We start from the raw sequence: 6,353 nt of genomic DNA, 5'->3' as shown, positions 1-6,353 counted from the left end.
CCCCCTCTGGTGCAGGGGCAAGATTTGGAATTAGCAAAGAAGTGGGCGAATGAATGGGGTATCCCAGTTGAAGACATTCTGGCTTCCCAAGACGACAGGTTACCCAAGGCTGTGGTAGCCCCTAAGCCACAGTTTGTCATGGGAGCGCCTTTGGTCAGCAAAGATGATCTCCCAACAAATATGCGTTACTTGCATACATGGTACTTAAGTGAATCAAAGAATGGGAGAACGATGATCGTGGTGAGTGTCCCACGGGAGTACTACGGCCGCCCCGAAGAAATCCATATCGACTTTGATGAACTCTTCCAGATGTACACTGCCGACGCCCTCGACAAATCGCTTATGAGTTGCTATTGTCTGTAAGTTTTTCAATTCGTTGTCTACATATAACTTGTTTAGTTATTTCAATTCATTGTCTATATATAACTTGTACTCTATTATGCAGAATGAAGATTCTGGATTGTAAAAATAGAAACATCCTAAATATTGGGTTTATTGACCCAGATAATATACATATAGCGACGCTAACTAATAAACCCAAGGAAACGGAGGAAAACCTTCTAAGGTTTCTAACAGATCAAAATTTCTATGACCACATACTGTTTTCATACAACTTCAGGTGAGGGTCTTTACTCTGTTGTATCCATTCACTTATAAGTGTAATTGATAAGTTACACACACACACACACACACACACACACACACATATATATATATACACACACACACACACATGTGCAGCTTCCATTGGATTCTGTTGGACATTCAAATTGATAAGGGAAGAGTTGATGCCTTCGACCCATTATCGAGACCCTTGGAACAGTTCCAAAGCCTGCAGGACATGCTCCAAGGGTAATTTCAATCATTCTTGCGCTCTATCGATCTCTTCCGATGATTTTCTGATATATCAATTAATGAAAAACTTAGCAAATCATTATCCTTGTCGGGCAGGGTTTGGAAGTGGTTCAAGTGCGTGACTCCCGGTATCGAGCCTGAGAAGCTGACCTTTAGAGCAGCTCAGGTAAGTAGTAGTATGATATACTTCTATTTTCAACACATTTATGATGCTAGATTATTATTTTGATTATATATATTCTATTCTCGTAAAGTGCGACCAGCAGCCACGGGGGACGCATCTATGCGGATACTATGTTTGCGAGACCATTCACATGTTTATCTCTGAGCACAAGGATCACAGATTCGACGTAAGCAATGAACATTCACACCTCTATTTTTACCCGTCATTCTTTGTTATCATGATTGATATTCATATTCATCTCCTATTCTTATATAGTACACGGCCATGAGGGAGAAGGTCCTACCAGAGCAACGCGTGATTGCTGTTGCAGAGGAGCTTGCGACCTTTTTGAGGACGGAAGCTATAGATGACAAAGGACGATTTAGTGTAGCTAGGGGCCATTACTGATGTTGGTCCATGTAATCGAATAGACGGGCTCTAGTCCCGATAATTCAGATCTCCATATAATTGTATATATATGCTCGCTTGTAAGACAAGTTAATCTTATATATATATGCATAATTATTTCTATTTAGAATTTTATGAAAACTAATTCCCGAACATCAAACGAGGCATCACGTTAATCTCCCGAACACCTAAACTCTAAAACCCTAAAACCAAAAAAAAAACAAAATCTGAAACTCTTTAGTCCCGGTCCGTGTAAAGAACCGGGACTAAAAGGCCTGTCACTAAGGGCGCTTCGAGGCGCCCACGTGGAGCACCTTTAGTCCCGGCTTGAAACAGGGCCGGGACTAAAGGTTAGACCTTTAGTCCCGCCCCTTTAGTCCCGATTGGTGAACTGGGACTAAAGCCCCTTACGGGCCGGGGCTATAGGCCCTGTCCCCACTAGTGATATTGGAACTTCTGTTTATCGGTATATGGTTGCAAACAACTCATGTGCATGGCCTAATATCACTATTCGCAGCTTTGTGCCAGCAATCGATGCTTGTTTGCTCCTGTATGAAGAGTGTGAAGTGATACAGCACCAAGTTTAACAGTATCCATCTTATTGGCTACAAGGACCATCCAAGTGTCTAGTCTAGACCATATATGCAGTCTTGTCGACCCGCAAGCAGCTAGGCCTTAAGTTAGAAGTAGGAACCCTGTAGAGATTGCATGCTATGGCGTTAATTAGAGCACTCTACATTTTGAAAAATACTGCTCAGGATGAAAATTTTGCTTAGTAGGGCGAACAAATGGGATTAGAAATTTAGAACACACTTGGCATAGTTTTCGTGAGTTTTTTGCGAAGTTTTATTTGATGCAATTTCTATCTTTGTTCCAAATCCATGTGTTATTTGAAGTAACTGTCCAAATATAGTATTGTATTGCAAGTGACGCTTTGCAATAGGGTCTCGTGTACTCTATTTCAAAGACAAAGAAGACAGCTCCCATTGATATACACACCATGTAAAAGTTGTCATGCTGACAGCATAATTAAATTATGTAGGATTGACAAAAAAACATGTCTCTCGCAATAAAAAAGGACACAAATACCATGTCAATCTAACGTTCTTTCGGTCCTACACTCGGAACCTGCGAATCAAACACAAAATTTATCACTTGTGTCGTACCGTATGCTTGCCTGCACTTGATAATTATTAAAGAAAAAACGGATGTACTTTAGTAATAATTCCTTGCAGGTGGACCCAACAAGGTTAAGGCTGCCTCAAGTTCAAGACCTTGGGAACAGAGTGGAGTTCAGACTTAGCCCTGGCTTGATCAAGACTCAGCCATGGTTGATACACAGAAACATCTAGGAAATTGTCATACTGGTGGAGTGATGGTTACATTAACCATCAAACCCAGTATGTGAGACTAGTATTAGCATACACATTCTTTCTTATGCTGGATGGTGTTAAGAACAGTATCATCTGCAACCTGTATCATAAGAACGCAGCATACATACGCATGTGCACGACTTGAAACAGGCTACTCCGGCTGGCAAATAAGTAGCAGCAAGCTCCCCACAGCACACTTATCATCATCAGGCTTCTCTTTTCTATACTTGGCATGTAGACCTTGGAGTCATTCACTTATCCTCAGGATACGGTTTCTCGCGGTTGTCATCTGTGCATCCGAAGTAGTGATTCTGCTGATAAGAGAGCCCTTGTCATCTTTGGTGGGACGCAAGAAGGCATGTAACTCTGCCACGATTTCTTTTTCTATATCGGCATTCATCAAAGCTTGGCTGAAAGACTGCAGTGCAGCGATAAGGACAGAGGAAGTTTCTTCTGTGTCCTTGGGGTCATCATCTTCAGTTTCTGATTCCTCCTGCTACAAAGAGGGATTTCAGTGTAAGCAAGAAATTGAACTGTATGCATAGACAGAAAACTCTGCGAGGCTACAGATTCTAATGATACAACATCAATTTACTTAAGCTCTTACACAGGTAGTGAAGGTTAAACATCATACTGTTCCACAATACCATCTCAGTTCTCACAGTGGTAACCATCAGAAAGAATGTGTAGAGGTACAAAAATTCCAAACCTCATATATGGGCAATGCAGGACTATATAATATCATCGTACTACTAACAAACAATCTGCAAACGAATTTTGGTAACATGATTCATACAAATCAAACATGTTTTAACTTAAGATAAGAGTCGATACCAGCCTTTCACAACACAATAAACCAATGTTAACGTTTAAATTTAAGTATTGCATCCTCACTTGAGAGGCCTGTTAAGAGCTTCAGATATCACATAATCTGCTATGCATGCTAAAATTTAAAGAATTCCTTCTGTGCACTAATATAAAACCTGCAATCAAATTCTTGTAATATGGTTTAGGCAAATCAGACATGCTACTGTTTAAACTTGAGATAAGAGTCAGACAGTGGCCTTTCACAACATAATAATCCAGTGCCTTTAAGTTACTTTTTTTTGCGGGGTAATGCCTTTAAGTTACTTTTTTTTGTTCATTGTTTTTGATATAGCTTACCAGCAATGCCATACTTAACATCATACAATCTATGAACAAGGCGCTGGAAGAAACTCTTACACATAAGCACATGCTCACCTTGCTTTGTAGCAAAGAGGGAGGCCATGCCATGACATAGGGATGGGACGCCTCATTATGCCGATATGCATCTTTATAGAACTCGCACATATCTGATGTTTCCAGGCATATTGACAGGTACAACTCACAATATTCTTTTGTGTCCTGGAGGTAGAAAATAGACAGGTAGACAAAGCCATCGATGACGGCCACAAGGCTCACCTTGACAATACTATCCTCTTCCTCTACTGAGCTCCTGGTGAGCTCCTTGACAATCGGGCGCAATGGGAAATTCTTGTACGCAATCCATCTCTCGACAACACTGCCATCGTCCAGTAACCAAGAGACAATGGCGTTATCCTTTATATCTACGATGCAGAGCTTCTCATCCTTGACGATCATATAGGCAAAGATGACCTTCGCGTATTTGAACTTCTAATTTTTTTTTCAGGAACAAAATGGGAAAAAAAGCACATACTCAATGGATTAGTTTCCTGGGTTTTAGCCTAACGATAATGGGCTTTGGGCCCGCCCCTGGCCGCGCGGAGCTTATCGTAGTAGCGCGAGCACCACTGCGGAGGCCATTCCCCACACCCTCGGCGGCCACCGATCTCCACCCGTCGGACGTCCTCGCCTTCTTCAGTGCAAAACACATGAAGGTAATCCCGACCTCCCCCTCCCCATGGCGCCGCTCAGACCCGGATCTCCTCGCCGCCGATTTCTTGCAGTTGGACCGCCCCAGTACCGCACAACAACTCATTCTTCATGGTCAAGTACCCTTTCATCCTGCTTACTCTAAAAAACGACATGACGGTCAAAGTCTTACATGGCGGCTGTCCACACTCCATCACCACCCTCCCCCCTTTGCTTTCACTTTGCAAGAAAAAAGTGTGTACGGATAGGTCGCGGACCAATGCCGGCCCGCTCAGCCTGGACGTGGCGAACGGGCTTCGTGGCCGTCTCGGTCCGAGCCGGCTCGGTCCTGGCCCGGTAGAAAATCCAGCCAGTCCGGGCTGCAGATTTCGGCCCGCCACTTCGTCGGTCCGGTCCGGTCCGGTCTTTAACCGAGACCGCTCGCAGGACCGAGGTCTCCTCTGCTCGTCGCCGTCTCCTCTGCTCGCGCCGTCGTCTTCTCTGCTCGCCGCCGTCTCCTCTTCTTGCGTCGTCGTCTCCTTTGCTCTCCGCCACCTCTTTTGCTCGTCGTCGTCTCCTCTGTTCGCGACCGTCTTCTCTGCTCGTCGCCGCACGTATGCACCAGCACATGCAGTGATGCAGAAGCTGTGCCCGCCGCTGGTCCTCGCCTTCACGGCCATCGGCAGCCCTTGGATGAACCACCGTGTCTCCAAGCTTGCCGCTGCTCGCTGTCGCTGTAGTGTGTGCACCGCATCGGCTTTGGAGTTATATACCAGGTGAAAAACAGAAAAGCCATTCGCGCGACAAGGTGTTCGAGGACCGGAAAAACTTATGTGTTTGTCTCCCTCCCCTCCGGTCGTGTCTCCGGCGATCACCGTTCACTCGCGATTCCATTTTTGTGCCGAGCTCGCCAGCAGCCTCATGCGGCTGACCACGGAGACAAGCGCGCTGCATGAACATGTTTGTGTAGAATCTGGTGATGGTGGATGGACTGCTGGTGCTGGACTATCATTGCTTTCTTTTTTTTGAAGAAAACGCTGCTGCTGTAATTGTTTCAGCGGCCAAATATGGCGTTGCTACCTGTAATTGACAAAGAAAATGATGTATTTGTATTTTTTTGCTCTCCACAATCAACACATGCCTAAACAGCAGCTAAGTAGACCTTAAACTGCAGCTAAATAGCACTAAACGGCAGCTGGAACTGGTTTTGAAATCGGTCTAGTCGGTCCAAAAAAGCTTGACCGAGCTAGCTCTAGTCCGGTCCGGTCCCTGGAAACTAGCCCGATGGAGAGCTCGGTCCGGTCTGGTCCGGACCGTCGGCGGCCGGTCCAAACGCCGGACCGGACCGTGTCCAGGCTGAAGGCCCGCAATGTATGGCACAACACGCATGAACAACTCGGTCCACACGGTTTTGGGCAGTTTAAGGATTAGTGTTGGAGATGCCCTTATGTCCATTTGAGTTCGCGCGACAGAAAACACTAGCAAACTCACGTCAGCTATGGTGTGGGTTGAGTCCATGATCGCCGGCGGCAAAGTCAAAGTCGTTTGCTCAGAGTATAGGGATGACGATGACGCCTCTAGGGGAGAAGTGATGGATGACGCCTCTAGGGGAGAAGTGATGACGATGATGCCTGTGTACTGTCTCGCGGAGGCCTTCTTTGGAATGATGTGCGTGGAGTTCCTTATGTGTGCCGTTCAAC

This window comes from Hordeum vulgare, chromosome 5H, assembly GCF_904849725.1.
Source record: "Hordeum vulgare subsp. vulgare chromosome 5H, MorexV3_pseudomolecules_assembly, whole genome shotgun sequence".
In the NCBI taxonomy this organism is placed as follows: Eukaryota; Viridiplantae; Streptophyta; class Magnoliopsida; order Poales; family Poaceae; genus Hordeum; species Hordeum vulgare.
This window is presented reverse-complemented; position numbering follows the sequence as displayed.